Source organism: Camponotus floridanus, unplaced genomic scaffold (assembly GCF_003227725.1).
Source record: "Camponotus floridanus strain SB8 unplaced genomic scaffold, Cflo_v7.5 scaffold34, whole genome shotgun sequence".
NCBI lineage: Eukaryota > Metazoa > Arthropoda > Insecta > Hymenoptera > Formicidae > Camponotus > Camponotus floridanus.
Genome location: NW_020229481.1, coordinates 216,373 through 237,194, shown reverse-complemented (window position 1 = coordinate 237,194; position 20,822 = coordinate 216,373). Strand labels below are relative to the sequence as shown.

The window sequence follows — 20,822 nt, the reverse complement described above, 5'->3', positions numbered from 1 at the left end:
CTCAATTTATTCGTAGTTTATTTGATGGTAGTCATATAAAATTTAATGATTTTTTCCAACATATTCATAGTTATAATAGTTCGTTTTCCTTTGCATCATTCAATGCAAATTTAATTAACTTTGAAGATAGATGACCTGGTCCATACTTCAAAATGCAAGGTCAAATTTATTATCAAATACAGCATTATATGCTGCACAAAATGAAAGTCCTACTAATGGTCAACTTTTTATTGTGGATTCAAATGAAGCAATAGATCATCGTCTTAATCAAAATTTATATTTAGATTTGGAAATTGTACAAAATCTTGAACATATAATGCGAGAATTTAATATATTTGCTCAATCTTATCAAATGATGGGTGATGTCTGAGGATTACGTTAGACATTTTGATATTACAAGGTCAAAATAAAGCTTATGCGCGAATTAATGATATGCTTCATGTTGAAGGTAAAAGTCTTTCTGATTTTCCTCAAATGGAACAGTTAATGGAAAATAGTGATGAGGAGGATTATATGACACTTGAAGAAGCTATAGAAATAGATACCAAACAATATAAACAATTAAATGACGAGCAAAAAGAAATAGTCAATCTTTTATTAAATAGATTAGACAATAATAATCATAATAATAATTGTTTTTATATTGATGGTTCAAGTGGATCAGGTAAAACATTTATATGTACAACTATCTATTATTTAGCTAGAATTAGAAATAAACGCGTATGTACAATGGCTTTTACGGGAATCGCAGCCACATTACTATCTGCTGGAAAAACAGTTCATAAGACATTTGGGTTACCGATTTCATTATTTGCTGATTCATCATCTGCTATTAAAATACAATCAAAAGAAGCTCAATATTTAAAAGAAACTGATATTTATATTTGGGATGAAGCACCAATGGCACCACGATATGCTTTAGAGATTATGGATAGAACATTACGTGATATTATGAATAAGGATTTTCCCTTTGGTGGAAAAATTATTTTATTAGGTGGCGATTTCAGACAACTTATGCCTGTTAAAGTACATGCTACTCGAAATGAAATTGTCAATCTTTCTATTAAATTTAGTTCTACTTGGAAACATTTCATAAAATTTTCTTTAACACAAAATATGCGAGTTCTCCCAGAAGGAATTGAATTTGCAAAGTTTTTGTTGAATATGGGAGATGGCATATTAAATGATTTCGATGATAATATACAAATTCCTGAATGTTGTGTAGCGTCTATTAATGCTAATATTGTGGAAGATATATATGGAGATTTAATACGGAAAAAACAGTTTGTTAAAATAACTAAATGTTAAAATAGCTAAATGTGCGATACTTTCTGCAAGAAATGTTGATGTAGACGAAATCAATAAAAAAGTTGTTGAATTATTAGATAGTGCTGATGAAAAAATTTATACAAGTGTAGATTGTGTTGTAAATAGTGACAATGGTGATATTAGTGAAGTTGTGTTACCAGAATATTTAAATAGTTTATCTCTACCATCTCTACCTCCATATGAATTACGTTTAAGACCAAATTGTATCATTATGTTGATTAGAAATCTTAGTATCAATGAAGGACTTTGTAATGGTACTAGATTAATAGTTATAGAACTTGCGGATCATTTATTGAAGTGTAAGATTTTAACAGATGACAAAGCAGAAGATATTGTTTTCTTGAATCGAATAACATCATATTGTGAAAATGTTTATCCTTTTACTTTTTCCAGAAGACAGTTTCCAATAAGATTAGCTTTTGCCATGACAATTAACAAATCACATGGACAAACGTTTGATAAAATTGGTTTAGATCTTCGTAAAGATGTTTTTAATCATGGGCAACTTTATGTTGCGTTTTCGCGAGTTCGTTCTTGGCAAGCATTAAAAGTTTACCTTGGTAATCAACGAAATAATAGATACATAAAAAATTATATATATAAGGAAATTTATATTTAACTTTAGAATTTCTGAAAATTGATAAAAAAATTGATATTGTAAGTTATATATATATATATATACAGGGTCTACCAAAAGTGTGGAAACCCCTAAATATCTCGGAAAATATACGTTTTACAGAAAAGTGTTTCCAACAAAAGTTGTAGGGTTTAAGAAGATCTATATACTGATTCTATCAGTTTGACCTTGGATGGCGTCGTCAAGGTCAGGTCAAGGTCACATTGACTTTTTTAAATGACACCCCCTACATTTGATTGCATATTCTTATAGCTTAATTCAAGAGCTTTCCAAAACACTATAATAATGTTCATTTTTATTAAGTACTTTGCGAGTTATGAGGGTTGAAATAATTTCTTAATTTTACATAAACCATAAAATATCTAGTAAACCATTCATTTTTCGATTATCTTACCTTCATATTTTTATGTACAAAATAATGAAAGGAATCAATTGGTGTAAAGAAAACATACAGTTGTTTTTAAGAAAAAATATGGAATTGTTAATTGCAAATTACATATTTTTTCTTAGAAACAACTATGTGTTTTCTTTATACCAATTGATTCCTCTCATTAATTTGTACATAAAAGTATGAAGGTAAGATAATCGAAAAATGAATGGTTTACTAGATATTTTATGGTTTATGTAAAATTAAGAAATTATTTCAACCCTCATAACTCGCAAAGTACTTAATAAAAATGAACATTATTATAGTGTTTTGGAAAGCTCTTGAATTAAGCTATAAGAATATGCAATCAAATGTAGGGGGTGTCATTTAAAAAAGTCAATGTGACCTTGACCTGACCTTGACGACGCCATCCAAGGTCAAACTGATAGAATCAGTATATAGATCTTCTTAAATCCTACAACTTTTGTTGGAAACACTTTTCTGTAAAACGTATATTTTCCGAGATATTTAGGGGTTTCCACACTTTTGGTAGACCCTGTATACAGGGTGATTCAAAATAACCCCTGTGTCCGTGAAATGACACATTGTTGAGTCAATTCTAAGACGATTTTTCATTTTGCAAAATTTCGTCCGAAGCTTAGTTTTCGAATTATTAAAGAAAGAAGTTAACGCATGACGGGTCGGATACAAGAGATAGGCAAGGGTGACGCGAGACCCGTCAGACGCGGGCGCTTACGCGGGGCGCCTGCTGCGATCAGCTGGTATACACACAACACACATGCGACAATACATTCTCTCTCTATTTGCTGTCTGTCTGTCTGTCTGTCTCTCTCTCTCTCTCTCTCTTTCATTCGCTCACTCTCTCTCACATTTTTTTTTTTTTTTTTTTTTTTACGAGAGGGGAAAATGCATTTCATGCATACTCACCGGTCGATCCAGTGAGTTATGTGGGACTCGAGTACCAAGTCGAATTACCAACTCGGTACTCCCTACCCACTAAAAACCCCTCTCTTTTCGCGAATTTTCTTTGACACACTGTCCCTCTGTCCTTCCCGAGATCCGTTTTCACATAACGTTAAAAAATAGTTATTATTACCTTGTTCGATGACTTCTGATGTATTGCTGTAATTGCTTGAAGGAGAAATGAATTTTCCGATAGATCGTACGTTCTCAAATTTAACGTAGATATCACGTTGCACAAGACAGAAATCCACACTAAATTATTAACTGAAAGTTTTTCTTCTTTTATGAACTGCATTCTTTTATAAACTTTAACGTAATCACATTTATTTATTCACTCGATGAGACGAGAAATTTACTGATGACTCTATCACTAATCACTGTCGAATAATAACTGTTGGCGATTAAAAATCACTCGATGAAAGAAACACGCGCGGACACGTTACTACACGACGCGACAATGCGACGATAATTACTCGGCGACTGCAAGTACCGCTGCTTCCTTGTCATGATAGGTTGCGGTAGGTTAAGGTACTACTGGCGCTATCGAACGCGATCATGTGTTCGATTGAAGAATGCGTGGTAGACGTAAAGAATAAACATTTAACATATTAATATTATTATCATGAATGTGTGTGATGTCCATACATCGTATGATATCTATTTAAAAATTAATTAGATTAAATAAGTGTTTTTAAAATATTTATTACTTTTATACACCCATATTAAATATTTAATTAATATTAAATATTTATTTAATTATTTTATCTATATTATTTACTATTTTATTTAACTATTTTATTTAATATTTTATCTTTAACTATTCTATTTATTTATTTATCTATTTCATCTATTTATTTTTAACTATTTATTATCAATGATAGAAAATCGGTCATTGATAATAAATAGTTAAAAATAAATAGATGAAATAGATAAATAAATAAATAGAATAGTTAAAGATAAAATAGTTAAATAAAATAGTTAAATAAAATAGTAAATAATATAGATAAAATAATTAAATAAATATTTAATATTAATTAAATATTTAATATGGGTGTATAAAAGTAATAAATATTTTAAAAACACTTATTTAATCTAATTAATTTTTAAATAGATATCATACGATGTATGGACATCACACACATTCATGATAATAATATTAATATGTTAAATGTTTATTCTTTACGTCTACCACGCATTCTTCAATCGAACACATGATCGCGTTCGATAGCGCCAGTAGTACCTTAACCTACCGCAACCTACCATGACAAGGAAGCAGCGGTACTTGCAGTCGCCGAGTAATTATCGTCGCATTGTCGCGTCGTGTAGTAACGTGTCCGCGCGTGTTTCTTTCATCGAGTGATTTTTAATCGCCAACAGTTATTATTCGACAGTGATTAGTGATAGAGTCATCAGTAAATTTCTCGTCTCATCGAGTGAATAAATAAATGTGATTACGTTAAAGTTTATAAAAGAATGCAGTTCATAAAAGAAGAAAAACTTTCAGTTAATAATTTAGTGTGGATTTCTGTCTTGTGCAACGTGATATCTACGTTAAATTTGAGAACGTACGATCTATCGGAAAATTCATTTCTCCTTCAAGCAATTACAGCAATACATCAGAAGTCATCGAACAAGGTAATAATAACTATATTTTAACGTTATGTGAAAACGGATCTCGGGAAGGACAGAGGGACAGTGTGTCAAAGAAAATTCGCGAAAAGAGAGGGGTTTTTAGTGGGTAGGGAGTACCGAGTTGGTAATTCGACTTGGTACTCGAGTCCCACATAACTCACTGGATCGACCGGTGAGTATGCATAAAATGCATTTTCCCCTCTCGTAAAAAAAAAAAAAAAAAAAAAAAAAAATGTGAGAGAGAGTGAGCGAATGAAAGAGAGAGAGAGAGAGAGACAGACAGACAGACAGACAGCAGATAGAGAGAGAATGTATGTGTCGCATGTGTGTTGTGTGTATACCAGCTGATCGCAGCAGGCGCCCCGCGTAAGCGCCCGCGTCTGACGGGTCTCGCGTCACCCTTGCCTATCTCTTGTATCCGACCCGTCATGCGTTAACTTCTTTCTTTAATAATTCGAAAACTAAGCTTCGGACGAAATTTTGCAAAATGAAAAATCGTCTTAGAATTGACTCAACAATGTGTCATTTCACGGACACAGGGGTTATTTTGAATCACCCTGTATATCCCACAGGGCACAAAGACGTCTAAAAGACGACTAAAACTGGACATATTTTCATCAAAGACGTCTTTTAGTTAGACAATAGTCGACGAAAAGTCGGCTCATGACCCGAATTTAGTCACTAATCTGTCAAGCCAAAAAATGACTAAAAGATGACTAAAAGACGACTAAATCATATCATAATTTTTAAACGAAACATATATATTTCAATCCCTAAATAATAACACAGTATATACAGTAGCGCAACTCCCTGTCGGCAACTTTGAAGTTTGTGTAGCATAAAATGAAATGCGTATGCGCGAAGTCAGCGAGTATACCAGTACTGCCATCTGTACTTTTCTCTCACTTTCTCCTATCATTTTCGCTCTCTCTCTTTCTCTTTCTTGGCGGTAAAATCACATCTGTGTTTAAATTACAGTTTAAATGCTCACTGATCTCAGTATTAAATGCCGGCATAAATATTTGTCAGCAACAATTACGCGAGTGAAGTGAGAATACGTGATTAGAGGTGCAAATTAAGCGAGAAGTGGTGAAGTAGAGAAGTGATGAAGTGGTGAAGTGAAAGAATTATTTGTGTGTAGAAGCTTTCCTGAAGAGGATAGTTAATCTATTTATTTATATAGGTTTTCAATTCTCTTGTTAGGAAATTTTTGCACCTTGATCTTAGCTTCTTTTTCAGGTGCTGTTTGGTGATCCGGAAGGCCTAAGGGAAACATGGACAAGAAAACCAAACAATGCTGCGCAGTGCCAGGATGTATGAGTTTTATCAATGTAGAAAAACGGCACTTTTTTTAGATTTCCAAAAGAATATGACAGGTATGATAATGTTTTAATTATTATTTATAAAATGTGTAATTTAATTATATATATGTATATTTTCATATTTTTAAAGTAAATAATATATACATATCATATACTTTTATATTTATGAATTTTCATTACACTTTACAGGTGGTTAAAATGGATAGAGGCATCAAAAAGGATGGATTTGAAATTGAAAAGGCCAAAGTACGCATATCAAAATTGTACACTATACCACTTGCATTTTGAGGACAAGTGCGTTATAAAAAAGGCTGTCATTCGTTTACATCCAGATGCTGTACCTACCATATTTTTTGGTCCAGCTTTTCAAAAGGAGTAAGGTTTTATTTATATAATTTATATAATTGTTCCAAATATTTTATTTTTAATAATAATCATCATTTTGTTATATTATGATAACTGTATATATGTACGCACGCACGCACGCACGCACGCACGCACGCACGCACGCACGCACGCACGCACGCACGCACGCACGCACGCACGCACGCACGCACGCACGCACGCACGCACGCACGCACGCACGCACGCACGCACGCACGCACGCACGCACGCACGCACGCACGCACGCACGCACGCACGCACGCACGCACGCACGCACGCACGCACGCACGCACGCACGCACGCACGCACGCACGCACGCACGCACGCACGCACGCACGCACGCACGCACGCACGCACGCACGCACGCACGCATGCTAAAGAAAACATACAGTTTTAAATTAAATATTTTTTCTTAAAAACAACTGTATGTTTTCTTTACACCAATTGATTCCTTTCATTATTTTGTACATAAAAGTATGAAGGTAAGATAATCGAAAAATGAATGATTTACTGGATATTTTATGGATTATGTAAAATTAAGAAATTATTTCAAGCCTTATAACTCAAAAAGTACTTAATAAAAAGGTACTTAATTATAGTGTTTTGGAAAGCTCTCGAGATAAGCTACAAGAATATGCAATGAAAAATAGGGGGTTCCATTTAAGATTTCAAACTTGCCCCCCCTCACCGCCCAGGGGGAGGGGTGGGGGGGCTGATTTTAACGTCATTGTACGTCCCCCTCGAAATGACGAAATTTTGATTCTAATCATTTTTTCGTAGTGTGCTTATTTTTCGAGTTATTTGGCTGCCTAAGTTAAAATGGGTCACCCTGTGTGTGTGTGTGTGTGTGTGTGTGTGTGTGTGTGTGTGTGTGTGTGTGTGGTGTGTGTGTGTGTGTGTGTGTGTGTGTGTGGTGTGTGTGTGTGTGTGTGTGTGTGTGTGTGTGTGTGTGTGTGTGTGTGTGTGTGTGTGTGAGAATCATCTATACGAGCGAGATAGACTTATGTGTAATACTTAGGAATGACAAAGACCGATATAAGGAAGTCCTTTTAAATATAAGCTTCTTTTATATAAATATATTGTAAAACATGTCCAAAGATTAGAGAGAATCTATTTATGTAAAAATCATGATAAATGACCAATATTTTAAATAATCAAATAGTTATTGTAATTCTTTGGAAAGGGTCATTTATCGTAATTTATGTAAGACACGACCTTGCATTCAGAGAACCAACTAATATGTATTCTTAGAATTAAAACTTTTTCTTAAGGACCACTCAAGAAGTTCGCAAAAATCCGTTTCATAGCTAAAGAATTTGTTCTTAAAACTCCATCATAAATTACCCCTACTATTTAATTTTAAAAGAGTATAAAAACTCTTCCAACAACGGAACAAGAACTCTGTTCAATCTCATTCTTGCTCAGTTTTAAATCAGTCAGTCAGTCAGTTCAGATTCACTCTGGACTTAAACCCACTCAGACTCTTATTCGTACTGTAAACTGCTAGAGCAATTCAAGTCAGAATAAAGAGTTTAAATTTTAAACAAATATTTCTTTAATCATCGTCAGTAAAGAAAACCCAATTCAAAGCAGTTAATTATCCTGGGGTTTTACCCCCTTAACCGCAAGAAAAAGAACCCACAATTAAGACGTTCTGTCGAACTCGGACAACTGTTGGAAAAGCCTGCCTCACGGAACCAACGGATTGACGTTACCAGAACGTCACAGTATAAAATTAAAAATAAAACAACATAGAGTAATTTATTCTTGCTCATTATCTGGAACATAATATCCTTCCCTGAAATTAAAAAGATATTTAGAAATAATTTTTGTTATTTGTTAGCTGAGTCATTACTTACATCTCCTTTTGAACACGAAATTTAGCTAATTTGACTCTTTCTTGTAATTCTTTTTTTCTAACAGTAACTTCTCCATCGTAATACGATTGATAAATTCTTCTCTTTCTTTTTTAAGTTTACACATTTCAATTTCATGGTTTATTTTTATATCTGCCAATTCCATTTCTTTTTCACAAACTAAAGTTATTCTATCAGTCTTTTGTCTTTTTGGAGTAGCTGAGATCGATTTGGTATTTGTATGTTTGCTTTTTCCAAAGTGTAATGAATTTTCTTTATTTTCTTGTTCAACTATATATATATCTAAAATATATTTTTAATAATATGCATACATATTATAAGTAAACTTTAATTAAACTTTAATATTTAATGAATATTTATCTTACCAGATTCATTACTGGATTCTTTCAGAAAAGACGTATCATCAATTTTAAAACTCGCCTCTAAATTATCATTTCTTTTTTTATTTTCTGTATACAAAAAAGAATATAAAATAATTATTTTATTTATACAGTTAAAATAAAACTTTATTAGTTTAAATTAACTTACTGCTGTCAGATATCAATTCATCACATGTACTTAATAATTTTTGGGTTTGTAAATCTTCAGTAATGAAATCAATTTTCGTGAAAGAATTCTGTCGTACTGCTTTAAAAACTTCTCTTTGTCGATCTGAAATATCGAGTTATTTCTTTTAGCAAATATAATTTTAAATATAATTTTTTTAAATTAAAAAATATTTATGCATGTTATCAAAAATGTTTTAAATACCTTTGGATTCTAGCGTAGAGAAATTACTTGAAGCAATCGTTGCTGCTGTTGCCATTAAATCAGGAACAATATCCAAAACATTTGGATCAACTTCTTCATTAATCTCTTTTTCTGGTCCTCCTCCAGTCAGGAATCTTGATTGTTTTTCTGCTGTCAATATATTTTTATTTAGTGTTTTAAGATTAGACCAATATTTTCTTAATTGTTGTACATCTCTCTGTAACATTACATATGTCTTTATAAATGTGTATTATTTTAAAAAATTTATAAAAGTATAGTAAAAATAATAAATACCTTAGTAGAAATTAAAGAAGAATTATTGTATTCCTCCATAATTAGTGCCCAAGATCTAGGATAAACCATAATTAGTGCTCAAGGATTAGGAATAACTTGAATAAAAAAAATAAAGAACATAAAAAATGGAGAAACTGTATGAGAATGAGGATATTGATTCTACCCAATTATTAACGCCTAACGAGATCTTCGATGCAGTAAAAATTTATGATTCCACAATATAAATAAAAATAGACTTATTTTTATTCATAATGGATATTTTTAATAACAAAAATATTAATAAAGTTCATTAAATACTATTAAAGTTTGTATATAATTATTCAGATATATTATTGCACATTAGATATGTAGAAACAAATATGTACAAATTTTTCAAATTTTTATTAAATAACGGTAATGGATGATGTGTTCAAGTTGTTGTTTGGAACGACGAAATTGACAACGTGGAGCATCACATTTTGTCTAATTGTGTAAATATTTACTTTTATTTTTATATATTAATTTTATGTTTTACATTTTAATTTCTTTCTGAAATATTAAATAATTTTTTAATTAATTTTAAATATATGTTGTTAAATATTGTGTAAATAATTTACTACAAAATTAAAATTTTTTTAAAATTAAGTATTAACGCACAATTTTTGTATATTTAAAAATTGAAATATATTTATATAATCTTGTTCCTAATATTAAAATTTATTTTATTTTTAGATAATCCAATTAATAATTTTTAGATGGTGTACAGGCAAAAACACCGAAATCACTCCAATTTAATCACGAAAATGTATCTTATGAATTGCAAATTACGAACCTAAAAGTTCTGTAAATGTCAAACCAAAAGTAACACTACTACAAGATGTTTTAAACACCTCAGAATGTATTAGTAAGTTTTATAATAAATTATTATTATTTGTTATTTTCTTAGAAAATTAAAAGTTATTATTATCATTATTTATAATATTTATTAAAATATTAAAAATGTCAATTAAAATTAATATTATTATTAATTCTTTTTATTCTTTATGTAGAAGTAGAAGGATATGTTAAGATCAATTTTTCAGAATCATTTAATATCAAATTAAATAAAATAATTGGATATGGATCAATTACGGATGGAACATATAAATTAGAGATACATGTGTTAAATTTCAAATATGATGACTTTCAAACAATTGAACATTAATAAAGGAGATAAAATATAAATTACTGATATCATGTACAATACAGGTAAAAAAATACTTATTTATTCTTAAAATTTTAGAATCATTAAACAACCTAATCTAATCTAACTTTTTAAAAAATTTAAGATATATAAAAATTTAGCATTTTTTTTAACTATATTATATTATTTACAAGTGTTAATTTGTATTGAATATTTTAACTACATTTTTTCTGTACAAGATAAATTGATCTATTTTATATATCTTTTATTGATATATCTTATATAATTATCTATATCCTTTTTATAGTAAATTCATCATATCTATCAATTAATGAAATAAAGGACATAAAAAAATCGATGGGCATATGCCTTTAACTGCTTTGTTAAAAGGTGTGCATGCACCTTGTAAAAGAAAATGTGAAGAAGTTGAAAGGAAAAATTATTAAGATAATAAAATTATTAATTATTTATTTTTATTAATTAAAAATTTTTAAATATTATTAAGTATATGTATATACATAAAAATAATTACTTTTTTAAATTTATATAATTATATTTTATATATATAATATTTACATTATAATGACAAACTTTTTCTTTTAGACACAGAAGAAGAAATAAGAAAGAAAGAAAAATTTCTGAAAAAAAATATTTTTATTACACATAACAGTGTTTTTTTATTAAATTAAATTTATTTAAACTTTAAATTAATTAATACCGAATAGATAAAAATAACAACATAACGTTATTTTCTTATTATTCGTTATTGGTTTTTCCCGAGGTTTTTCCTTATTCATTTCCTTTTCTTGTTCATTATATTAATTTAGTTTTTATGATATATAAGAATATATGTATATAAACTATTCTGTAAATAATATCTTATAAGAGAAAATTAAAACAATAATAATCTTCATTTAAGTTTAGTATTTATTTTCATTGTGTGTTTCCTCCATATATCTCTATATCGTTTTCTAATTTGGAGGCGATGCCGTTTACAACAATCTTTCTGAAACCGTGACACATTGAAGACGACTAAGATTGCCTTAAGCTTTAATAGATGAGAGTGGTTGTGCCTATACACTGTATTCGAGGCTATTATATCATTGGAGTGAATTAATTATACAATCTATTTTTCATAAAAATTTTCTGGAGCAAACATGTTATACGAGAGTCATTAATTAAACTCGGGCAATTATACACAATTATGCGGACGGACAACTTTTCTGTTCATTTTATTATTGAAATACTTTCGGTAAATTTCATTAAAATTATATACAAATTAGATGTATAACCATAATGTAAAACCATATATTAAAAAAGTAATAAAAAAGTAATATTATAAAAGTAACCATATATTAAAAAGTAATAAGTAAAAAGTAATCACAAGATGAAAATAAATACTAAACTTAAATAAAGATTATTGTTTTTATTTTCTCTTATAAGATATTATTTACAGAATAGTTTATATACATATATTCTTATATACCAAAAAAACCAAATTAATATAATGAACAAAATATACCAAAAAAATACCAAATTAATGTAATGAACAAAAAAAGGAAATGAATAAGGAAAAATCTCGAGAAAAACCAATAACTAATAATAAGAAAATAATGTTATGTTGTTATTTTTATCTATTTGGTATTAATTAATTTAAAGTTTAAATAAATTTAATTTAATAAAAAAAACGCTGTTATATGTAATAAAGATATTTGTTTTGAGACATTTTTCTTCCTTTTTTATTTCTTCTTCTGTGTCTAAAAGAAAAAGTTTATCATTATAATGTAAAAATTATATATATAAAATATAATTATATAAATTAATAAAAAAGCTAATTATTTTTATGTATATACTGTGACGTTGCCGTCCTGTAGCGCGTCCATCCGCCCCGAGATTTTACGGGGCGCGGGCCGAGCGGCCGCGCCAGAATCCACCTCGAGAGAGCGTTATCAAAAAAAAATCCCCGGAGAGCGCTATCGTTAGTTTGTAAAGATTTTTATTAATTGTATCGAATTTTTGTTTATTTGTCAAAAACGACAACGGGAACCTCACCGGAGAAGATCCGGAGGACCGGAAGCACATCAAGGAAGATTGCAGCAAGACGCTTGTCGACAGCGAACGGAGGAGATAATAGCGCTTGATAGGACGATACCAGGGGAATTCGCCCGCGTCCCAGGGTGGAGGACGGAGGTCCGATCAACGCTACCCTCCGAGGAGGACAAACGACAGCGGAGCCTCCAACGGGCCCTTATACCGGGGCCCGCGACAGCAATTAACAATTCGAATTAAATCAATTGCGCGCGAAGCGCTAAAAGCGCCGCGGATCTCGCGAGGCGCTAGGACCTCTTGCGTGCCGTATCCTGATTGGCCGCGAGGCTGCGCACCCCACTAAACGGTCATTGACGCCGCTATCGACCCCGGGCCGCGAGATCCCAGGATCATTCTGGTGCGGACGCTCGCGAGAATAAGTCGCTTTGATATATCGTTGTCGCTTTGTGCTAAATTTTCCGTGTTTGTCGCCGCTGCCGAGAGAGCCGAGAGGACGAGGCCGAGGACCATCCCCTGCAGGAGGAAACGTAGTCGGTGAGGTTGCCCATCTTTTCGTGTAAGCCACGTACGCGATTTCGTCCGCGTGCCGGCCGTTCTACCGTCGTCGCCATCTTTTTCGTGTTTCGCGACCGCTCAGGCCCAGTGCCGAGACGGTGATATTTCGTGAGTTTGTCGGGCGACCGGAGGCAAGCGACCGAGGAAGGACCATCGTAACATCGGCGTTAAATCGATAAGGCAACGTTCATCTCTCTACGGGTTTCGGGTGTTCCGTACGTGAAGCTATCGACCGTCGAATATCGACCGCGTGCGCGAAGGATCGCGAAAGCGAATACCGCCCGTGTTGTCGTACCGCTGTCGTTGCCGCGTAGGATATTCCGGGACGTATCTCAGGGCGATTTTTGATGTCGAATTGCGTGTATGTCGTCGTTAATTGTTAAGAGTGCGTATGAGCGGTATTTTATTCTGGTATTTTATTATAGTATGAGCGTGAAAATATTTGCGTCATTGTCGCGCCTATTACGCTGTCGCATCGAGCGTGATAAAGGATCATAGAATATTTGCATCTTCGTCACGTTTATTGCGCCGTCGAATAACGCGTGATAAACGATAATTTGTATCTGCCGAATTGGTCGCGGTGCGAGATAATCGTCAGAATATTGAGAGTGAAATTTGAGCGGATTGCGCGGAAGAAAGAGGTGAGACAACGGCGGAGAAAAGTCTCCGTCTGCCGTCGGCTATCGAAATTTGAGAATATCGTTCGCCTATCGCATACGTGATCTGTCTTCGCAAGTATTAAGGCCCGGTTTCACAACTCGCTTTAATCGAAGTTTAACTCGTTAAACCTGGCTTAAGGAAAATGTTGTGTTCCATAACTGCTTTAAACTGCGGTTAACGTTAATTTCTTGCGGTTAAAGTTAAACGCTCAATTTTGGGCGTTTAATGAAGATAAACGAAGTTTACTACTGCAGCGTCATCAATTTCAGTGTCAAAATTTCTTACCGTCGAGAACTACAGTATAATAGTAAGCTACAACTTTTTGAGGTTATATTGATATATAATTTAGATTTATATATTGAATAATGGCTTTAGAATACATATTATCTTCATCTGAAGATGAATATTTTGAAAATGTAATTTATCGACGCCCAAAAATTATAAGAAGACGACCTTCATACTTAGAAGAATTTGATGACGTCGATTTTCATGGACGATTTCGTTTATCAAAGAACTCTGTTATTACAGTGCTAGCAGAAATTGAGCAGGAAATTTCTCATAAAACAGAACTGTAAGTATATAAAATGTATTTATATAAATATTGGATTTATTTTAATAGATAGATTACATATAGTATAGATCACATTCTATAATAGTAATATAGAATAGAATATAGTAGCATCTAAGTCTGTTTTATAATAGATCAATGATATTCAATTAATTTCATAATATATGAAATTATTATTAACAACTTTATGTTGATAATATGTTCAAATGCACAAAATTTAGTATATTTTACCAAATTTAGTATATTTTACATTCTAACCACTATCTAGTAAACACCAATAAATTTGTAAAATATTTGTTAAATATTGCACATATCATATTATATTAAAATCAGGAAATAATAACATTGATATAATGTTATTATTGATTCATATTGATACCCTAACAACACACATGTCCAAAAGATGTTCAGAGGTCATCGAGAGGACATCCAGAGGACATAAAATATCCTTTGGCTATCCTCTAGATATTCTATGGACGTCTTTTGGACATGTGTGTTGTTAGGGTATAGAATAAAAAAGAAATAAAATGATTAATTCATATTAAATTTTATTGCTAGAAACAATGCAATATCTCCAATAGACCAGCTTCTTTTGACTCTAAGATTTTATGCAACTGGAAGTCATTTCTTATCAGCAGCAGATTTTTCTGGAGTGAGTAAAACAAGTTCTCACAGAATTATTCATCGCGTGACTGCTGCTATTGCTCGTCTTCGACCAAGATATATAAAATTTCCTATGCTTGCTGATGAAATAAAAAGAGAACAGATACAGTTTTTTAATATTGCATGATTTCCAAGAGTAATAGGTTGCATAGATTGCACTCATATAAAAATACAGTCATTTGGTAAGTAATTTTTAACATTTTAAAGAAAAAATCTGTTACATACAATAAAACAATAAAATTATGAGTGCATATTTTTACATATAAAAGCCACACATACAATTTATTTCTTAAATTACATTTACATTAAAACAAATTTTTTTAACAGATCAAAATGAAAATTTATTTATAATATATATATATATATATATATATATATATATACATATATATATATTATAAATAAATTTGATTGAAAAAATATAACTTTTCTCTAAATAAATTCAAATACACACTTCTACATTTTTATATTTCTCAAAATATATATCTTTTATTTATTATTTTTGATTTTTAATCAACAAATTAAATAAATTTGTATTGTATTTTGATTTTTGTTGCATACAAATTTTCATTTATAACTGCAAGTTAACTAACAATTATTTATTTTAGGTGGAAATGACGCTGAATATTTTAGGAATAGAAAAGGATATTTTTCTATAAATGTTCAAGCAATTTGCAATGCAAATTTAGAGATAACTGATCTTGTATCTCGTTGGCAAGGATCAGTGCACGATGCTACAATATTTAATAATTCCAGAATACGTGCCTTATTTGAAGCTGGAACGTTTCAAAATTCTTTATTGTTAGGTGATGGTGGTTATCCTATTCGTTTTTATTTTATGACTCCTTTACAAAATCCACGAACTCGTGCGGAACAATTGTATAATGAATCACACATACGAACACGCAATACTATCGAGCGTGTGTTTGGAATATGGAAAAGAAGATTCCCTATTTTAGCACTTGGATCTCGATTTCAAAAAGTGGATAAAGTGTTAGCTGTTATTGTTGCAACTGCAGTATTGCATAATATTGCTCGACGTGCTGGAGATCCATTACCAATAGATGATCCTACATTACAACTGCCTGCACCGTGGGAAGATATTTTACAAAATGGAAATATACCTTGTAGAAATAATGAACCCATGAATAATAATAGTATGCAGCAAATATTAATCAATGATTATTTTCAAAGGTAAAGAAAAAACTATAGCACATTTATAAATAGCATACATTTACGATAAAATTGCTTAATATTTAATAATTAAAAATAGTAGAATATATAATTATTATCAAATTTCGATATTTAATTTTTATAATATACAAAAAATTTAGTTTTGATTATTTCTTGATGTTATTCTATTATCAATCATCTTTACTATTCATTATATAATATATCACATATATATATATATATATATATATATATATATATATACAATATGTACCTCAATTTGGAAATATTCATTATTTTCTTCACAGTTTTCATCATTTTTCGACTGTTTGCTGCACTGAGGATTATCTATGTCTACAATACATATCATGCTTTATTATAACTTATTTGTTAATATTAACAAAGAAATTATTGATTTTTATTTTTAAATTCTTGTCCTAAAAAGAATAATTTTTCAAGTAAAATTATTTTATAGTACGTACTTGACATATGATCACTGTCAAATTTATTTTGTAAACCTTCAACTGATGGTTGAATAATACTTTTTACTCTTTCAGCGATTGGATCATCAATGATATTGATCTTTCCACCACCTATAGAAATTACCAAATTAATGACGTATGTACAGTTTATATTGATATTTTTATATTATATATTTAACATGCATATTAATATTTAATATTGTTTTATATGTATATTAAATAAAATCATTTAATATTTAATAAAATATTATAATAAGATGTACCTGTTTTAAAAACTTCATTACGGATTTCAGCGTAAGATTTTCTAGTTTTCTTCTTCAAATTATCCCAACAATTCTTTAAACTTGTAATATCTCGATGTCCTGAGATAGAATTGCTATTAAATTCATTTGTGATATTTTTCCAACAAGTTTCTTTATCTTTGACACTAACATTGTCCGTCTTTTTATTTTCTATAATGTTTTTTTCGCGTTCTATTATTTCAATTTTATTTTCTCTAAATTTGAGAAATTTTGTTGTCTCTTCTTCTGATTTAATTGATTCTTAGCCATTCTGTATATCACAACTTCTTTAAGACTACTTGCAAATCCGTAGCTATCAACACGTACACATAACCTGTACAAAATTTCAGCATGTTTAAATCTTCCCGGTCTTCATTTATCAGTAACCAATCACAATTTATGTTCGACAAGAAACAGAGTTTCTTCGTATAGATTATAGGTTTAACTAAACTGTCGTTAAAAACATGCTATGGATCGCAATACGAGTTTAACCATAGCGTTAAATATAACGTTCGTTCAAATAAACTCGGTTTAAACTCGATTTTGTGGAACCGAGCCTAAGTATTTTCGATCTTTGGTTACTTATGCTGTCGAATTATTAGGCTGTCGATTCGTTTCGCGAACTAGGAAATTGCGAGGAAAAGTCCGTCGCGATAAGTTGTTGATCTGGCTACCGAAATTACGCTATCGTTTGAATAATATCCGTGAATATTTTCGTGCCGAAAATCCTTGGTATTTCGTAAAGTCTCGCTCTGTCCTGCGAACTCCAGCCATAAAAACGGGCTCGGATAAACAACCAGATTGTCGTAGCGCTCTCGTATTAGTTGTCGACTTCGAGCAGATATTTGCTCAGAATTCCGTTACATTATTCGTGCCAGAATTAATTGTATTGTATTTCTCGCTTTCGTATGTCGTTCGAAATTGTTGTGAATCGTCGTTTCTACTTGATTTGTATGATTCGTTCTCGCTTCTCCTGGAATTAATAGCGAACTAAAGTCTCTGTAAGGAATTATTAATCTCAGTCAAATTATCGCTTCTTACTGACGACTGATTTATTGTTTAATATTGAGCCATTTCTTATTACTATTTTGTTAATTATTCACTCATACTGTTATTTTACTTTTCTAGTAATAAACTTATCTTTCTTTGTTCAAATCGCGTAATTTATTTAAGTGTTCGTCTCGCTTGGTTGTCGATTATCGTTTTGTCTGTCGTCTGTTAATTTCATGAAGACTCGCATAATCAATTAACTTTCTCTAATAACCCCTCCCCTCTACCGTTAGGCGAGCTAGTCGGTCCGTGGCGAAGCAGGCTATCGTTTTTTTTAACGTCTTTCCGCTTTTCGCGAAAACTGATGCGTGAAAGACCGCATCTGGTGCCCAGCTTTTCGATATATCGATACGGTCTCCGCTCCGCCACGGCTCGCGCGAGAACGTCCTCCATCCCTGTTCCTCAGAACGCGAGTATAATAATTTCGTTATATTTTTTTGACGGCGTTTTCGCTCCCCCGCGCACGCTCCCATCCAACATCTCGAGGAGTGTCGCGATTCATTTTGAATCTAATTGAAAAAGACGTCGCAATACATATACCTAATAATATTTAAAAATTTTAATTAATAAAAATAAATAAATTAATAATTTTATTGTCTTAATAATTTCCCTTTCAGCTTCTTCACATTTCCTTTTACAAGGTGTATGCACACCTTTTAACAAAGCAGTTAAAGGCATATGCCTATCGATTTCTTTTATGTTCTTTATTTCATTAATTGATAGATATGATGGATTTACTATAAAAAAATATAGATAATTATATAAGATATATCAATAAAAGATATATGAGATAAATCAATTTATCTTCTACAGAAAAAAATGTAGTTAAAATATTTAATGCAAATTAACAATTGTAAATAATATAATATAATACATAATATAATTTACCATTTTTTTAAAACTACATAGTTTTAAAAAAATTTTTATAAATTTAATTTTTATGTATATTAAATTTTTTAGAAAGTCTGATTAGATTAGATTGTTTAATGATTCTAAAATTTTAAAATAAATAAGTATTTAATAAATAAGTATTTTTTACCTGTATTGTACATGATACCAGTAACTTCTCCTTTATTAATGTCAATTTTTAGAAAGTCATAATATTTGAAATTTAACACATGTATCTCTAATTTATATGTTCCACCCGTAAATTGATCCATATTCAATTATTTTATTTAATTTAATATTAAATGATTCTGAAAAATTGGTTTTAACATATCCTTCTACTTCTACATAAAGAATAAAAAGAATTAATAATAATATTAATTTTAATTGACATTTATAATATTTTATTAATTAATATTTTAACAATAATAATAATAATAATAATACTCTTTATTCCCTTGCGGGGTACAGATGCGGACCTCCGCTCCGCTCACATCTTTTCTTATCTAATCTTACATCTACAGCCTTAATCTATGCTCGAGAGAGAAAGAGACGCACTCCATTCATTTCATCCACTCTCTTCTCATTCATTCATCCGGACCTCCGTTTCCGCTGCATTTTCTTTTCTGACTTTCAATCACTCCATCCTCCTCCATACTCCCTTTCCTCCCACCCTCTTCCATCCCTTCCCTCATTTTTTCCAAATCTTTCATCCACCTTTCCCCCTCACCTTCCTCCCCCAGCACCTCATACACCATCTCTTGCCAACCTCTTTCTATTCCCCAGTCTGTGCACTCCTCCCATATATGATCTCAAGTCTCCTCCCCCCTTTACAAACCCTGCACTTCCTTCTTTCCTCCCTTTCCCAATATTTACCTCCCCTCATATCATCCCCTAATCTGAACCTTGCTACTCTTTGCCATCTTTCCTCTGACCATCCCTTCCTCAAATATTCCGGAACCCCCTTCCCCTTTACCTTACCATACCATTTATTGAATTCCGATTTCCTTATTTTTTCCCATCTTTCCTCTTCCTGCCACCTTCTCTCCCTCACCACCAAATCCTCTCCTCTCAACTCCCCTTTCTCCCTTAAACTCTCCACCTCCCTCAGCTTCCATCCCTTTTCCGCAAAAAATTCTCTCCTTTCCTCTTCCCACTCTCCCATCACTTTCTCATCCTTTGCTCTCTTCTTTACTTCTCCCCAACATAACCTGGCTAATTCTCCCCCTCCTCCTTCCTCCAATTTCCTTTCATATCCCCACGCTCTCAAACCTGCTCTCCCTCTTAACTTATCCCTCTGCAACTCTTCCCTTACCATATATCCCAGCGTATACCTCCTCACTCCAACTACCCACTTCATGTATCTGTCCTGAACCCTCTCTATTTCTACCCTTTCCTTCCACCCCCATATCTCTACCCCATATCCCATAACCGCCCATACTAACTTATCGAACAACCATATTCTTCTTGCCCAATCCTTTCCAAACCTCCTTTTTCCTATCCTCCATACCTCTCTCATCACCACCACCCCTCTCCTCACTCTCTCTTTTATCTGTTCTACCTGTCTCCCGTTTGCTGTCAACGTGTACCCCAAATATCTAAACTTCTTAACCTCCTCTACTTCCCTCCCCTTCCACTTCCAAACCACTTTCTTCCACCACCCTCCTCCCCTCCTGTATCTCATCACCTTCGTCTTTTCTACATTTACCTCCAATCCC

At 31.8% G+C, this 20,822-nt stretch overlaps 1 pseudogene; it reads left to right on the top strand.

The window, feature by feature from the left end:
- The first annotated feature begins 900 nt into the window (after positions 1 to 900).
- Positions 901 to 16,584, top strand: LOC112638638 (annotated as a pseudogene).
- Positions 16,585 to 20,822: the final 4,238 nt, after the last annotated feature.